Source organism: Equus caballus, chromosome 23, assembly GCF_041296265.1.
Source record: "Equus caballus isolate H_3958 breed thoroughbred chromosome 23, TB-T2T, whole genome shotgun sequence".
Classification (NCBI taxonomy): Eukaryota; Metazoa; Chordata; class Mammalia; order Perissodactyla; family Equidae; genus Equus; species Equus caballus.
This window is the reverse complement of record NC_091706.1, coordinates 55595504-55613831: the sequence shown is the minus strand read 5'-3', so window position 1 is coordinate 55613831 and position 18328 is coordinate 55595504. Positions and strand designations below refer to the sequence as shown.

The following is an 18328-nucleotide window of genomic DNA, read 5'->3' as shown; positions in this document are numbered from 1 at the left end:
CTGGGAGAGCAACTTCGGAGATTTTTATCATTCTGCTCTATTATATTTATTTTTCATATGTATTAAATCTGAAGATTTGTTTTTGCAAGTGAATATTATTTTGTTTATAAACTGTCAAGCTCCAGGGCTGTTAATCTGTCCTCTCTCTGAATCTAAGTTGTCTTTTAAGAGGTCATTGCTTTTCACCACTCAGTATCTACCACCTGTTCCCACCTGGTGGCTACAGGGCTGAAGCTTGAGCTCTTGAGCTGTGGACCCCCACCCCAAACACAGAACTACTTGTTTTTCTGATTTAAAAAAGAATTGCTGCCCAGAATTTTTACAAATCCAGTTATGCAGAAAACACAAAGAAAAAAGTAATTGTAAGTCCGACTCCTATTATCTGAAAATAGCCACTATTTACTGTTGACCATCCTTTATATGACGTTTAATACTCTCAACAATATTTCATAAAAATCTTTATGTATCATTAAATTATAAGCATATACTATCCTTTTTAATGGTTTTATAACTGTTTACTATATGGTTATGGATTTCTGAACATTAGAATTTACAAAAGCTAAATAATTAAAATTTCCTCAAATCCCCAAATAATATTACAAGTAATTAGGACCTTCTAGGACATCTTAAATAATATTTCTTAAAATCCTGTTGTATTTGACCTGAGTCATTTTAAAGAAGCAAATCGTCTAATTGTCACTTTTATCTCTCTTCCATTTGTCAGCAATAGAAAGCACGGCAAGACAGGAGAATGATTATTTCCATTATTAAAAATAGTTTTGTCTGTTTTTGTTAATTGCAATATCTATTTTCCTTATGTAAAAGTACCTTAGAGCTCATCTAATAAACAGTGGCTAAGGATTTAGGCCATAGAAATGGACTTCTTGGGGTGAAATCCCAGCTCTGTCAATTTCTAGTTGTGTGATTTGGGGCAAATTACTTAATATCCTGTTTCCTCATCTTTAAAATGCTAGGATTGTTGTGAGGATTAAATGATTTAATGCACGTAAAGCATTAGAATGCTGCCTAGCACACAGTACGCACTCAGTACTTGTTACCCATTATCATTATTTTTACTAATCCAGTCTTCTTCTGGAAATCATGAAGTTTAGTCAGAATAACTTGCTGAAGAGAATGAGTAATTGATGGGAGAAATAATAGTAGGACTCCCATCTCCTTTCTCCAAGCCTAGGAATCTTAGCTCAATGCATCCTTTCCTAGCATCCTGCCTTTAAAGCCCCCTCTTTACAAAGACACAAAGGTGTCTTAGAGGCAATCCACAGCTAAGCAATGTGCAGCCTGACAGGCTCTGTTTCCTAGGTTCTTTCCTTCACAGCTTTCTTGGGCTTTTTGGCTCCAAAGTATTATTTGTTCAGAACCCTATTACTTTCCCCGTGCCTGCTATAAATATTTTAGCCATCAAAATATTTTCATTGTTGTTAGTGTGAACTCCTCTTTATACCTGTCAATCTTCCCCCATCTCTATTTATCCCTTGACCTTGCCACCTCATTCCAAGAAGTCTTAGAGCTTTAGACAAAAAGCTTCTTAACCCTCCTATGACTTGATTCTGATTCCTTTACCTTTATTCTCCTCCAGCTTGGCATGTCCAAAATTTATACTTGCCAATAGATATATCCTGTATCTAGTAGTTTAATGTCAGTACTTCCCTCTGCTGGCTTTCAAAGGCCTCTATAATGGGACTCCACCATACCTAACCAACCTGATATCCTGTCGCTCTCCAGCCCACTTCCTCGACCGAAGTCTTGCAATTTCCACCTTGGAATCTCATCTCATTTGCTCTAAACACACACATGCACACCAGTCAAGTAGATTTATGTGAAGATCTTTTAAAACGAAGGACTAAAACACCATAATATATATTAATATTTTCCTCTTTTATAAAAACCTTGTAAAGAGACTCAAATTTTTATGTATCCTTTTGCTATGACTAATGTGGAGACGCCTCTATTCGTATTCATTTTACATCTATGAAATATTAGTATTCTAGAAAACATCAGTGCTCTATGAGTTAAATAATGAGCACTGACATAAAAGAAAGGCTTTTCTTTTTATTGCCTGCACAAGGAATCTAGAAATATCAGCAAGAGAAAAAAAGAAATTTCACAGTAAATTGTGTCAAAATAATTCAAGGAAATGTCTATTTGTTACTCAAACAGCTTAAACAGTTTGTAACACCATTCATTTGTTATATCTTCCAACTCATGTTTACACAAACTGACATCTCAAACAACCATAAGATATGGTCTCAGAACCATCTCTAAGTTCTGAGACCAGAATGACAGTGACCAAAGGAACAGAACATCATTTCTATTACAACAGTATTCTCAGCCTTAAAGTGCACATATATATCCTCAATCAGAGATATAGATTTTCCATTTGGTCACATCAACATGAAGGGTTAAAAGTGTTTGGTGTGAAATGGCAATAAACAGCAGCTCTGGCTCTTCTGTGTGTATGCATGTGTATTTCTTCTTGGTGCTAATTAGATTTCCTCATAGAAGTTTGGCAGTTACTTGATTGGGCTTGACTTTGAGTGGGTCAACCTTACCGAATTATAAAAAGTTACGCTTAGGATACAGCTAGATGCCCATTGTTTAAAATAAAAACCTTCAGTCTATCTTTGCATTGTAACCTATGAATTTAGACATCCACAAGTTCAACGTTGATTCTTTTGTCAGGCTGCAAAGTTTTGTTTCCTTCCATTCCACTCACTCACTGGACGTCCACATCTATAGTTACATCTGTATCAATCCATAGCAAAGTAAGCCCAGGAGGGAACTGCAAAACTATAAACCATAAGCAAGTTTTAGTATTCTTTTGATATTCTGTGTTTTACAATGTCAAGTGGACATTATTTCTCCATTTTGTTTCATTCAAAGCAAACAAAAAACTATTATAAAAAGCATATTCTCTTGTGCCCTTTATGCACTCTACCTGTATATTCCTTTGGATATTTATTTTGATATATTTTTCAAGCACAACCTTAGAAATGGAAAACTAGAGCAGAAAGTACTGTTAGCCTATGTAAATGGAATAAATATAATAGCCTATAAAAATATATGTGGAGAGAGGGAATGAGCCTGGGGAGAGGCGAGTGATAGGAGATTGCAAGTGATTTCTTACAAGGCCATAGATGACTAATAACTTTTAAAATCTTGCCTTAGAGTTGACACAGAATGGTAAATAAGAATGGATAAGGTATGCATATATGTATGTATATAATTGAATAATAAAAGCATCTCAGTGTAAAATCAAAATATTTTTATCTGATTAGATTGTGATGGTGTATATTTGACTTAACTTGATCTCAGTGAGTAATTAACTGAATTATAACCTATACGTAATGCCAAACACTAACAGTGAGCATAACTAAAGTAGTAGTGGTCATAATTAATGCCAAAGAGAGTAACACATTGCAGAATGACTGACATTCAGGAAAGCTGTTCTCCCTTCCTGTTAATCTTAGAAATGTTACTTAGATTCCTAACACCTCTGTTATGCTCCTGAAAATGAGAAATAATTTATGTGCTTCCTTACCTTCTGGGTTACGAGGATAAATATGTAAAAGTACATTGAGCTTTTTGTGATAAAAGGTACTATAAAAATCTAAGGTGTTTTTATTATTATATCAATCAAACGGGATCTCAGACTAAGTTCCTTTTTGAAGACCCACAACTTTTTATGGTGAATCATGAAATCCTATTGGGAAATATACTGAAGCCATATAACAGCGCAGACAGAAGATTTTATGCCTTTTGGGGCCTTTTAAACTTGGTTACAATTAGAAATGTGAGAAGGTATTTATCATAGGATATTTCAGTTAGGACATTAATGAGAGCAAATGAAAATATTTAAGAGATGGTATGTAAAAACAGGAATTCTAATTCTGGCTTCATCAAATAAATGCCAAGTCACCACTTTTGTTCCCATAATTGTAGTTACCATGTATCTATCGACTGTTTCCTCCATGCCAGGAAGTTTGACTGTTTCACACTTGTGATTACATTTAACCTCACAGTGATCCTAAATTAAGCATTATTATCACCATTTTTTAGATTCGGAAATCAAGGCTTAGAAGAGATAAAGTACCTTGTCCAAGGCCGCACAGTGGCAGAGTCTGGTTCAAATCCAGATATGTCTGAAGGAAAAACCCAACCTCTTAACAATTGGCAAGATTGTAGCTCCTAGTAGGGTAACTGTACAATTTCTATTTTAAGGACTAATTTTTGACAAGCCATACTACGAAAAGACTTATAAAGACATATTGTACATAACTTTAGAGAGTAACAACATCCAGATACATTGTAAAGATGTTTTCTACAACACATTGAGTTATTTGAACCTCTCAAATTTTCCTTTTACTAGGATTTCCTAAAAAGTAATCTGATTTCCTTTAAGCATTTATTGTCTCTAATCTAATTTTCTTACTCTGGCACATGATAGGCACTCAAAAGATGCTTGAATCAAACTTAAATGGCTCTTTTGTCAAATATAGGAATAAATATTTAGAAATAGGAACCAAATGAGTATCGCTCATTTTGCCCTCACCTGAAGATAAGTAAAAAACAAATCTGGAAGGACCCAATTACTTTCTGATTTTTTTTTTTTTTTTTTTGGTAATAGACTTACAATCAGTTTTAAACAAAAGTGTTACAACTTTAAGATGTTCCCAAAGCTTCCAAAATTTTTGCCTCTATACATCATAGAGATTGTTTGCCTTAAAAATCTACTTTCCCGTTTCCCACAGAAAGAAATTAATGATGAATCCCTTTTAAAATTTTTTGTGTTTTTGGGTTTTTCATTATTTTTCATCATTCATGATGAATTGCTATGCCTTTAGATACCATATATATCATTTATTTGTGACAAAAATTAGACAGCAGTGGTTTTTATAATAATTTCATGCTAAAACATTTTTCTGTTTAACAATGAAAGGTTTCTTTTTTAAAATTATCTTGTAGTTTTGAAATGTTATAAAATATTTTTCTCACATTTCAAACAGTGAGAGTGCATCTTTTAACCCTATGCAAATTTTCATCTTTAAGAAGTCCTACCTATATTGACAACAGTTTAATCTGTCCATTGTATGCATATTTTCAATTTAATTAAGAAAAAGAAAAATAATAACCATAGCTTAAGAGACTCATTAAAGCTGGCAATTCAAACTTGTTTTGAGTATTTGTAACAAGCTGAAAAATATCTTATTATCTGATTATCTGAAGATAATATAATAATGCCTAAAAGGCTGGAATTCATTAAAAGATTACTTCTTAAAATTCTTGTCTAGTAGCCATTATTTAAACCAATATGATAACATCATGGAAAATGCTGGTATGGAAGGGAAAAGTTAACTTACATAAACATAAATTTCTGTCTCATTAAAGAACACATACTGCACTCATTCATCCATACACTTGAATTTTTTTTAAAAAACACCTGTCCTCTGTGTTACAAGATGTAAAAGATTTTTGCATAAAGTATTGAACAGAAATGCATTTGAGATTCCATGACTAATATTTATGTGCTTACCTCCATGTGAGTAATCAGATAACAAACTCAAAGTTTAAAAGAATTGTTTTTTAATATGTCTAAATAGTTTAATAACTAGTGAAATGTATACTAGCATCTTAAACTTTTTCTCATCACTTTACCCAACAAATTCATTTTTAATACTTTCTCACCCCACTGTGACTTAAGCAGCCTTTATATTGTCAGTTAAGTGCACTGTGACATTGATCAAAGTTTTGGGGTTAAATAAAGTAAAAACTGATTGATTTTCTAAAGCTGCATTAACTATGTGTTATCAGCTGAAGGTATCTTTTTAGAAATGTTGCTGAAACTTAAAATATAAATGCTGTTGTGGAAAATGCAATGCATCCTCTTGTGCTTATACTCTCATAAATGCACACCAGTGAATTTACAATCCACTCAAGGCCACAAAGAACAAGGTATAGTGCAAAGTCATCGGTGAATCAAGACAACAAGGTCACTGGCTATATTCTGGTCATTATACATTTTAAACTTTTTGCGAAACATTTGTTCCAATAATACATAGATTTCATGCCTTATATCCGTGAAAGTAGATAGAAGAGTGTAGATATAAAGTGTACTGTAAGACCCAAGTGGTGTCAAAATACACACGTGGAATTTTTTGAGTTTCCTGAATTATCCCATAGCAATAATCTGGGTAAAGGGAAGGGGATGAAACATAAATCTTATTCCTGTAGGTAGCTAAGCAGATTCTTTTCCGTGGTTGACAACTTCTTAGGCTACTCTGAAAATCACTCTGGGATCTCTCCGGTGGCCCTGTCGCCTCAACAAAAAGGTCAAGTTAACCCCAGTTTATGGTGACTCCTCTGTATAGGTTGATCTGTTTTTCATAGAACAAAAGGAAAACTTTAGAGTCCATTTGGAATGTAATACTGTAGTCAGGGAGCTTCCTCTGCCCCATGCTCTGATAAAGACAGAATTCTATTTTATGTCAGATTGGTTTCAATTGTTCTTTAATCTCTGGTACACCAAACTTCGCACAACTTTATACTTTTCAAATGGTTTGTGCATTGAGGCTATGGCTAGGAATCATGACCATGTCCCTTTGCTATTTCTCCTCACAGCTTCTCCTCCCCAAATAATTTTTCAAATCGGTAGGGTTTTTTTCTCTCACCGCTCCCCTCCCCACATTAAAAAACAAAACAAAACAATATCCCATTCCACGCGCCCCCTCTCTGCCTGCCGAAAGCGTTCTAATGACAGTTTACTTTAGCGGTCTATCAGCAGACTGCTGCCTCTGCCACCTGAATTTCAATTTCTTAATTTACAGCCCAGATAAAACAGAATGGAGCAGGATCTGGGCTGCTCTCTACATTGGGTTGGCCTTATCAAGCGTGAAGTTTGGCGCATTGCAAACCTATTCAAGTGATTATCTGTTGAGGACCTCTCGAGCCATCTCCATCTCTGCAGCGGGCTGATAAGACAGCTGTTTCTCTAGCCGATGTGTCTCCCCGGGCCTCAGTCTTCTTCTGACACAAACTCTGCCTTTGTCACCGTGCCCCGGTGCGGTCATTTGCTCTATGGGGCGAGGGTTTGATCTGAACACACGTGGGGGAAAAGTGTGAGTCTGTGAGAGAGCAGAGGAAGAAGGAAAGAGGTGGGTAGGGCAGGGAGAGCGAGAGGAGGAGGAGGGAAAGAGGGTTAGAGACCGGAGGGAGGTGGGGGCAGGGCGCGCGCCGAGCGCAGTTGATAGCTCTGATTGACTGGTTGCTCAGCCCGGCTTTATTATTTCAAATTAGACGTGCATCGCACACAAGTGGAAACATAAATCTTCAATATAAGAAAGAGCCTCCGAGCATCGGAAGCAGAAAAACCGTTTCTTCCCAGGTCCCGGTAAAGGGGCCGGCGAAAAGACTGATTGCCACCAGCTGAGACAGATGGTTTCCTTTAACTTGGGAAACTGCTATTTTTAATTACTTGTATTAATTTTGCATGAGATGTATCGGCTCCAGGAGGAAGCTTAGAGACGGCTGTTAGCATCCCTGAAGGAAACGGACACAAAGTTCTGATTTGCCCTTCCTCACCTCCAATTTTTCTTACCCCACCTTCGCCTGGTCGCCTAGATCTTCCTTTGCAGGCTCTGGAAAGACGTGAGTTTATCCTGCTAAAAGTTGCTACTGAGTAAAAAAGGGGAGGAAAGGAAATCTAAGGACATTTGTGGGAGCGTTTACATGAATGATCGTCGATCCGAAGCTGCGAATATATTTTCCGAGACACTTCGGGGCACGTGCAACAGATCTTAGTCTGAATATCTGCAGGCAAACCACCTAAAGGAGAATGAACCTCATACAAATTTTGTCCAGAAAAACAAGTGGTGGTGGTAGGAAGGAAGAACAATCTAGGCTGATCTCAAAGATTTACCGTGACACTAGATTACATTTATTCTTTTTTTTTTTTTAACATTTTAAATGAACAGTTCACATGTCTTTAAGTGTAAACAGTAATCTTTGGATTTAGGGGGAATTCTGAGTCTGCTCTCTTTACAGTCTTTTTCCTCGAACAGGAGTTTAAACACAAAATGCAAAGAGAAAGTAAAGGATGTTTGTGATCCTGCTCACTGCCGCCCCTGGCACTGTCCCTAATGGGAGGTGTTTGTCATATAAAGGGTCCTTTGCAAAATAGTCTCGGAGGTCACTCACCTTCGGATAAAGGCTTTCCCCCTTTGCCAGGAAGTGGAGGGAGCCGGGAGAAGAATTGGGGGAGGGGAGCCAGGGTGTGTGAGTAGGCGTTTTGTTGGGATTCCCGCTGGGAATTTCGAGGATTAAAAACTCTGGAGTAGGTTAGCAGACTTTTCGATGACTACCTGAATTTACATTTATTTTGCGTGACCACTTTGATGAAAGGCAGGGCAAGGAAGTGTGTGAAAAGAGGACAGTGGAGACTGCGCAGTGAGTTCAGGGCTCCAACTCTCCTGGCAGTTTGTCACGATGGCCGGGTCCTAGCAAATCCAGTTTAATTCAAAATAAACGTATTTCTATGGACTAGGACAGCCTCTTCCTTAAAGTCTGTGGAATGAAACGTTCCCCAGAATTGCAGTTTCCATGTCTCACAGGGTGGGACAGAAAACACTACCAGGCTTTGCAAACCTTTATTCAGGGTCGGCTGGTCTCTGTCCATGGTGCTAATTCCTGCCTCATTCTCTTGCCCGGTTGCCACGTTCTAAACTCACGTTGGTGTCAATTTTCTCAATAACTTTTTTTCTGTTTTCTAAACTGTGGAAGGACAGTTGACATACTTCTTTAAGAAGAATAAATAAAGGAGTAATCGTCAAGTTACATAGTATCTATATTTCTCCCGCAGGCACTAAACTGTCACATTGCCAAAATCATGAATCACATACCCCTCCCCCCCCCCGCCCAAACAGCCTAATAAACTAACAAGAATGATATTTTTTATTCACCTGAGAGGGTATAATGTTTGGCCTTAAGCCAAACATTGTAAACTAATTTAAATAGCTTCACTGCTTTGTTTACTTTTTAAAAAAGTTACAAAAGTAGTTTACAATGCCTTTTATCATAAAAATGCTAAAATCCGCTCCCCCCCCCAACTGGTGTAAGGGGGTTATTAATCCTAAAAGACATTGTCCACAATAGCTTATGAGTATGCCTGTGAATGACTGTTCCTTTATAAAGAAATTTTAGTAAAATAATCAAATGAATTCATTACTTTTTCACCTTTGAGAAGCATTCTTTTTTGCAACTTTTTCCATATTAAACTTTTTCTCCAAGCTCTCAGTGACTGCGTAAGTCTCTCCCTTCTCTGCTGCAGTTTAAAATAATGCCAAGGACTTTGAAGATATACCAGAGCTGACGTGACAATCATAATTCAAATGTCTTCTAAATGCTTTTCTCATGCATGTTATGATGCTGTGGATAATTCTTTACCTAACTATGAATGAAGAGGGTTGATTACAATTGCTTAATGTGGAGTGTGATGTTTACACATAGTCTTCATTAATGCAAGATAGAATATGTTATATTTCAGGGTATGACAACATGAATTTCAAAGTGAAGTTTACATTCAGATATTTGTTTTAAAGTGGCTGTATTCAGTTTTTATTTTTAAAAGTTGGAAAAGTGCATGTTATTTATGGTATATCTACCCATTTAAAAGTTTTTAAATTTAAAAACATTTATTTTATTGAGGAGGTAAACTAGTATTTTAAGATATTTTCAATTTCTTAAATAATTTAACTCCATGTTACCTACATAGAAAAAACAACATGTTGAAGATGACAATACTTTGAAAAATATTTGCTCCTCTGCCCAAACTGAAAACAGCACATACACTGAATCCACAGAATTTAGTATTTTGAATTTGAATGGACAAGTTGACCATTTTCCAAATAATTTTTTTAACTACATAACACACATTCTAGATTTTAATCACTCCACATTGCAACCAGCTTTCCATATCCACCGTCCCCTAATCCTTCTGGAAAATATACCACTGTAATCTACAAAATCTTTCTCATGGATATAAACATGCACCAAAAAATAAAATAAAGTATTAGTTTCCACCCAGTTAGAAGAGATTTATGTAATTGTAAGTTCATGGTAAAGATTTTCTTCAAAGTGCTGAGAATTTCATGAACACATGCAACTAATTCAATAGTTACTTCAGAACATGTTAACAAGGAGAAAAGACAATTCACTTCATAGATAAGTCTGACTAAACATACTTTTATCCAAATTGTATTTACTACTTTAAGGGTTATTTCTCTGTACTGAGCTGGGAGTGAGGGGAGGAGTTGAAGAAGGATGACAACAAACCCAGTCTTCCCACTGTTTATTCAGACAGTGATTAATCTATTCTAGATGAGGTGTAGTCTTTCTTTTCCCTTCATTTATCCTTCCCTCAGCCCTTTGGCTCTATTTCTTCAAACTGCTTTTCTTTCTTCTTCCGATGAGTTCCACTCAGGTCTAGAGAATAGTTTTAAATTGAAATTAGGACCCCAGGCCTGACGTTATATAAAAAGAGAGGGTAAGGATTAGGGCATGATAATTATAAAAGTTAATGATACGATAATCTATAGATTCAGGCCTTCTTTCCCAACCCCCAGTTATCATGCAAAGTATAAAATTCGGACGTATTATATGGGCTATATGGGGAGATAAACAGGTCAGATCTTCTGTTCTTCGCCATTAATCATTAATCAACACTCAAGGACACTCTTAAGGAACTCTGACTTACTTCACTCCTCACTTGCTAGTCATTTTGCTTTGTGACTATCTGTCCTTTTTTCCTCCATCCCACTCCACCTTCCTGCACTTCTCTTACTGTGCCTCCTCTTTCCTGCATTCTCAAAGATACGGACTAGTAGTAAATAAACAGGTAAAGGAATTCCATGAGCCTCCAGAGAAGATATATTACATTGTGTAAGAAACGTTAAGGACTGTCTAGGAAGTTGGCTCTCTCTTTCAAGATTAAAAGAAGAAATTCAGGCTGGAAAAGAACCTAGGTCAAGTGAATGTTGTCTCTACTTATACATCAAGTCGATCTTGAGGACCATGCTTTCACTTGGAGGAAGAAATAAATGCTATGAATAAAACTGTATTTCAGCCTTCTGAATGTTATTAAAAAATATGGAGTTTAATAAAGTAGTCTTCATCTATAAAGCAGAAGCATTGATAGCACTTGGTCTTCTGGTTAAACTATCTAAATCCTCAGAGAAAGAGCCCTGATAAAGGCTCGACTATCTTTACTGTCAGCAATACATGTGTGGTCCAAGAACTGTACCGCCAGTAAATGCAGAGTGGTGGCTTGTTCTAATTTTATATATAGCTGCTCTTTTTGAGAGTCATCATACACCTCAAAGAAGGACCTTAGCTTAACTCAGTACCTCCTTTCCTGGACAAGATGTTTATCCTACACTTTTCTATTCTAACACGAAGTGAAAGCTAATTCAAACCGTGCAGCTTTATTGGAAGGCATTTCTGACTTAATTCTTATCCTAAAAGGACGTTTAAAAAAATAAACAAGAGAGCTGCAGTATGCACATATTAAAATAAAGGCATAAATTTGCCTAAAATCTAATGCAGAACACTGGAACACAAATCGAAAAAGGCATGCGGGCAAGTAATGGATGTACATTCATCCCTTTCACTCAGATCAAAGAGAGAGAGCTCTCAATGACTCATACATACCGGACAGAGTTTAATGTTATAAAGAAACGTGCCATAGATGCAGTGATGGCAAAGAAATGAGTCTTTCGGAAGCAGAAAGATTTAAGAGGAAGGGAGATCGTGCCATATCGCAAACTCTGATAGTACAGTTCCAACCCTCCCACGTTGCTCTCTCCCCATCTCTTTCTGCTTCTTGCATTTCCCTTCGCCGCCAGTGTTGAGTGTACCTCCCCGCACAACTTACCTTGAAACGGGACTCCATTGAGCTCTCGAGAGTGACACAAGCTTCCAACCAATCACATCACCCAGCCTCGTCTGGGCGGCCTCAATGGAGGCATCTGGACCAATCAGGATCCTGGGGAGATGAGCAAGTTGCGTTGTGGCGCCACTCGGCGTATACTTCCGCGCGTGCTGCCCGGGATAGGAGCCTGGCAGAGCAGCTGCACACACGGCAGTGCGGAGGCAGAGAAGGGGTTGGTGATACGGTGCTATAAATCTGTGGTCCAGTCCACCTCCCTTTTAAGACGTCCTCCCCCCTTATTTCTGTTCTCAGTTAGAGATGCAGCAGCTTACTCCTGTAGCGACCTACTAAACAGCAACAAGGAGAAAGACATCGTCTTTTTGAAAAAACGTTCTTTCGTCTCTTTTCTTTGTTCCTTCGTTTGTTTTTCTTGCCCCTTTTTGTTTAGTTGAACGGCAATAGGAGGGTAGTCTCTCCGTCTTTTTAAACTCTCTTTTTTAAGTTTCCCCTCCCCTTTCATATTTTTTTTTTCCGCCATTTCTTTTAGCGTTGGACTTTGGGGTCGAAAGCATTTCTTTTTATTTGCTTCTTTTAAGCCGAGCACAGTTTAGGTTTCGTGCTGTCTTAAGAGAACTATCCAGCAGCTTCTTGCTCATCCTTATTGGGAGAACTGCACCGTTACTTTAAAAACACACATACACAAAAATCTTAAGGGAGAAAGGTAAGTTTCGGTTTGGTTTCTTTAATCATTAGTTGCAGCGATGCGCTGGCAAAACCAGAAAACCTGTAAGTGAGCAGAATACAGAATATGAAGTTAATTGCACATATTTTGTCTCATTTCAAAGCTACTGCTCTGCTTTTTAATTCTAGAGAGCTAGACTAAAAGACGATGGACGCATGCTTGACGTACTGAATATTCGCAAATGTCAATGGCAGAAACTTAAGTGGTAAATGTGGCAAGGGTAGAGCAGGGGTACAATGGGAGTCTAGATGTTGAGTGAGCTTCGGGATTGAGGTTGCAAGTTCATTTCGTGGGAAGAGAGGGATAACTTGGGTTTTGGGGGATGCATGCCTCTACTTTCGCGAAGCAACCGGAGGACGGGAGAGGCTTTAGTAGCGTGAAGGGGAATCAGAAGCCTGGACTTGAAGATTAGACCAGCGAAAATCCCAGACTTAATTGCATTAACCAGATAACATGTGCTGAGGAGATGAGATTGCCAGATGGAATTTAGATGCTGCACCAGGCAGCGAGTTGTAGTTGACTGAGAAAAGTACATGCTGCCTGAGGGCTGGGGCTGGGCTGGGGCTGGGGTGGGTAGAAGCTATCAAAACTCATCACTGCTAGGTGTGCGGGCTGTAATTCAGGGGCGCCAATTACCGTGATTCTGTTTTAAAAGAAGGTAGCCAATTTGGGGCCGAATTCTTAAGCCTGTACCGGATATGAGATTCCCTTTGTTCAGAAAAGCGTAAATAAGATCCTTGGAGCTGTGTCTGTGGAGCGGCGGCTGCCTGGGAGCCTCACTGTGCTGGGCGCTGGGAAGTGGATGCCAAGCCCTGTCCTTGGTCCTACGCTGCTGACTTCGCCTTCGGGGCGAGGGGGTACCGGTTCGCAGCCACGAGGCTTCGCAGCCGCCCCGGAGCCAACTCGGCTACGTAGCCTTCATCCCCTTCCCTACCGCCCCCCACCCCCCCCACCCCCCCCGCTTTTCTCGAATAGCTATTGTTAAACTGACGCCGAGAGAAAGATGGTTGGGGATGAGACGTTGGGCAGACACATGCTTCATTTTAACTTTTGCGATTTCTCAGGGTTTAGGAGAAACCAGCTGGCTCTTACTGCGAAAAATGAGAATCCAGGGTAGATGTGGGAAAGGGGGAGGGTGTTCGAGGGGCGGGGAGGGCGGAGGGGGTGGTGGTGGCGGTGAACAAGGTGCTGCCTTTGCCTAAGAGAAGTTTAAATTATTGGCAGGAGGAGGTGTGGGTGAGTGTGTGCGTGAGAGCGCCCGTGTGGGGCTTGAGAGGGAGAGGATGGGGAAAAGGTACAAAGCCGGCTGGGGCTGTGAATTTCTCGCTGCTCTCCACCCCACCCACTCTCTGGGTTCGAAAAGCCAACGCGCGGTCCGCCTCCTCCAGACTAGACTCTGCCATCTCCGGGGTGGTGGGGCCTGGGGATGGCAAGGTGGCAGTGCCCACCATGGGAGCTCCGCGGCGAACAGGACATCGCGTGGCCATTGTTGCTTAATTTATGCCCAGCACGTTGCTACGTACCCACCTATTTCACGTCTGTAAAGAATTAATATGAGAGCTATACAACTGTGGCAAATTGGAGGTTGGATACGTTCCCCGTTTTCCATCTTCAAGTACGGGTTAGCGAAACTGATGTGGAGACTGGGCATTTTCTCTCGTAGTTACCAGCTGTAGCTCTGGCTTTCTTGTGGCGAGAGTGAGAGAAATAGTCAACCATTTAGTGTTTACTCTTTAACACTGCTGGGGCGGGATGGGTGTCTCTGTACTTGCTCCCCGAAATTCCTGGGTTCTCTCCTCTTCCCCACTCATGTACAAACATTTCTGTTGGTTAAGATTCTAAACCATGAGCCCTTCCCCACACTCCTATTTATTATACCCATCCCCTAGGTGTTGGGAGTGGGAGCGAGGTGGAGATGGTTAATTTCTTAGGCCTACATTGCAACCTATGAAATGAAGGCTTAAAATGGGCGGGGGGGGGGGGGGGAGTTCAGAGCAGACAATAGTAACCGAATAAATTCTTTTCCTATTTGGAAATCAGTTCCTAAAGGTCAGGAAAAATGCGTGCGTGTTTTGGGGTTGGAAGGGTAGGAAATCTCTCTGGGCCTGTAAGACTTCCTTGGTAAAATGGCTTCTTAAATGGGACATCTGAAAGATTTGTCAGAATCTGAGCAAATAAGTCTGCAAAAAGAGGAAAATGTTGAGTATCTAAAAGTCGCCTTTTTGGGCGTTAAAAAAAATAACTATCTCCCTTAGTTATTGCTGTCATTCCCTGTAACTGTCTTACATCAGGCACTCCTGAGTTCCCCTTACGTCTTTTTACCAAGTGCTTAGGCACCCCACTTTATAAAGCTAACCTGTTCTGTAGTTCTCCCCCAAAAGGCAAGGTTTGTAGGTAGAAGTGGTTTCAAGACTTGGGGAACTCCGTTAAGAGAGAGGTCTCCCATAACTTCAAGAAGTCAGCTTCAGGAAGTAGGGCGTAGGGCATTCTAAGAGTTTTAGGTTTGGATTGGCAAATTTGGTAGGCCCATTTTTGCCTAATGTTTGGAAACTGGCATTTTTAGCAATCCCGCCTGCCTGGGATGGGAATATTATAATTAACTGTTTAGAGGGAGGTCAAAAAGGCGCAGGCGCTTTGAGCGGTTTCCCCAGGAACCCGTACAAAGTCAATTAAGGTCATTTAATTGTTAATCGGATATGGGGTGACAACAGAAATGCTAATATAGAATCAATTAGCTCTTTCTCGTGTGCCCAGTCTAGGTCCCCCCAAATTGAGGGATGAACTGTCTCCATTTCGATCGTGGTTGAGTCCCCTGCTTTACCACGCCTGACCTGACTTCGCCCAAGAGGGCAATTTGGCTTCCCCCACCCCCGCCCTGGTTAGTGGAGTCCTTCCCCCCTTCTCCCCCAGCCCCGCCCGTCGTGTGGGGGCGGGGAGCGCTGGGCGCCCTTAGCGGACCTTGCTGCATCAAACCCGCATCATGCCCTTGAAGCTGTAACCTCGGTCACGTTCTTGCGGCGACTCAGTCGCCCACTGCTCAGTTCCTTTCTCTTACCTCCTGCGATTTCAGGTAGGTATGACAGGTGATATTTTTAAACGTTGTCTTTTAGGGGGAAGGGTTAAAACGGAAGCCTTTGCAATGAAAAAACCCCCCAAAACCCCACAACCCGACACGACAGGTGCTCTCGTAATTAAGCGACTGAGCAGGTGTAAAAACGTGCTCCCGGCGCGTGGCTCCGGGTCGGCTTTGACTCCCAGTCGTGGGGCTGGGTCTGAGGACAGGCACAGGTTTTTCTGGGGAAAAGCGATTGAGCCGGGCGTGGGGGCGGGTCAAGGCAAGCCGGCGATGGGACGCCCCCTCGGTGAAGAGTTGGCCATTTCGGGGCTTCAGTGGGGGGCGTTGGAAGGATGCGGCGAGCTGCAGGCACTTGTATAGTCGAGTGCAAGATTTCCTACTTCGCGTTTGAAGCAGAGTATAGCACCCCGCACAGGTACTTGGGGCTTCTCTGAACGTCAGATTCATCTAGAGAGGCAGAGAGGGGCGGCGGGAGCTCAGCCTTTAGTTTTCCGCGGAAGGACTGGACCCTTCGGCTGTGAAGTAGGGCAAAAAGCGCCTTTTGACTCCGCTGGCAATCTACGTGTGCATATGTGTATGTATATGCATTTGCTACACACAGATATCAAAGTAGCCCCCGCGCGAATCGCTCGGGCTCCCCGTTAGCGCCCCGAACCTCGGGGTTGCAAACTTGCACCCGGAACCCGCCGCCCTGGGCGCGCGTGGCTCTCCGCGCGGCCCGGGGCATCCGGTCAGGGAGCCGGCTCGGCCGCGGAAGTCGGGAGGCACGGAGCCCCGCGGCCGCGGCCGGGCGTCTTGTCACCGGCCGGACCCGCGGGGCGGCCGGGCAGGGCACGCACCGGCGGCGGGAGCTGCGGCGCCGCGAGCTCGCCGCCGGCCCCGCCTCCTGGCGCTCCTCCAGGCCAGCCCCTCCTCCCCGCCCGCTACAAACGGCGGGCCCGCGGCGCCGGGCGGCACGGAGGCAGCTGCCGGCAGCCTGAGGAGGCCGGTCGCCGGCGCGCGCGGGAGGGGCGGGCGTTCCGCCGGGTTCCAGCCCGCCTTGCCGCCACCGCCAGGACCGGGGACGCTGCCGCCGCCGCCGCCTCTCCGCCGAGCCCGCCCGGAGCCACTTCTCCGCGGCGGTGCTGCCGGCCGGCGGCGCGAGCCGGAGTCGCCGCAGCGCCGAGGGGCACAGGCAAGTGCGGGGCGCGCGGAAGGGCGACGGGCGGGGCCGCGCCCCGCCGGAGGCTGCGGGGGGCGCCGGGCGCGGGCGGTGCGCGCCGCCGCGGCGCCGTGCGGAGTCCGGCCTCCGCTCGGTGGGAGCCCTGGGCCAGGCTCCGGCGGGAACGCGGGGGGCGCGGAGGTGCGGCGCGCGAAGTTCCCGGAGCTCGGCCCCTCGCGGCGGGAGTGGAGGGCATTGGGCGCCTCGGAGGTGGCACCGCCCCTCCCGTGGGCACAAGCCGGTTGGGGGCGGCGGGAGGCGAGCGGGGCCAGTCGCGCCCGGCAGCGTGCACAGGCGTGGACGTGCCTGGGGACGCCGCGTGTAGCGCGAGAGGAACTGCGCCCAGACGCAGGTGAGTGCATTGGAGGGAAAGGGGGGAGGGGGCTTTTCTAGAAAAGGGGCAGGCTGCCTGCGGTGGCCTGGCGACCTGGCTGGGAGGCGGTGGTTCAGCAGCTGGGTGGTGGCTGGTGGCGTGCCCACTTGGTCCGGCGCCTCCTCTCGCGGGCTGCTTGCAGCTCCCAGGGTGTCTCGCGACTTGCAGCGGCCGCGCGGCGTGCGGAGGTGGCATGGGACCGTGGGCGCCCGGGGCCGAGCGCAGAGGATCCCCCGGGCCACGCTTCCCCTGCGCCGTGTTAGCGGAGGCCGGGCGCAGCCGCGCGAGGTCGCCGCTCGCGGTGGCATCCCGGGTTTGCGCGCAAGCGGTGCGCTGGGCGGGAATTGCGGGGCGCGCCGGGCGAGGCGGCTCCGGGATCTGGCTCGCTCGCTGGCGGGGGTGGCGGCAGCTGCGCCCCCAGCTCGGCGCCTGTGCACGGACGTGGGTGCGTGCCCTGGTGAGATTGGCGGCCTCTCGCGCAGACCGGCATCAGTCCACCAGCAGGTGCTCCTCCAGCGGTCCTGACCATGACCAGCAAACAGTCTTTCCACGGCGTTTCCTTAAAAGCCTACTTGTTATCCTAGAGGGCCAGAGCGCAGAACCTTGCCTCTGGATGTGAGCTGCGAGCACGGAGTTGTAGCTGTCCAGATGGTCATTTAAAACAGTGTGCCTTTTAAGGATCATCTTTATGATGAAATTTTCATCTCCTCTTTTCTCTGCATTTTCTGAAATGTGAGAAAAAAGGAGGATTTGTTACCGGGTACCTACTCTCCTTTATTCCCTCTCCAAAGAATGGTGCTTAACAATGCCAAATGAAACACCTCCGGCAAGGACAAAGCGCTTTTTAAAACTTAATTTTTTGGTGGACCTACAGAATAATTCTGTCTTCATAGAAATGCAGCTCAGCCCCAAACCTATAGCAGATACGTCCATTCAAAACCTCTCGAATACCATTTGCGGTGTAATTTCCCCATTCCCTTAAGTAAAATCGGTTTGTT

General features: G+C 43.4%; 1 protein-coding gene across 29 annotated transcripts in view; it reads left to right on the top strand.

Annotated features, from left to right (window-relative positions):
* The window catches only part of ELAVL2 (ELAV like RNA binding protein 2), a 155845-nt gene that overhangs the window by 11595 nt on the left and 125922 nt on the right, over window positions 1-18328 (top strand). For 3 of the 29 annotated variants that reach the window (XM_070249108.1, XM_070249107.1, XM_070249101.1), the window contains exon 1: window positions 16682-16930. The exons of 6 other annotated variants lie outside the window; for them this stretch is intronic. The gene's annotated coding sequence lies outside the window, so the exon portion shown is untranslated. Of the gene's footprint in view, window positions 1-12091; window positions 12660-15605; window positions 15751-16681; window positions 16931-16994; window positions 17310-18328 lie in introns of those variants that run through there. 20 more of the 29 variants (XM_070249116.1, XM_023627437.2, XM_023627441.2 and 17 more) reach the window with 14 other exon arrangements.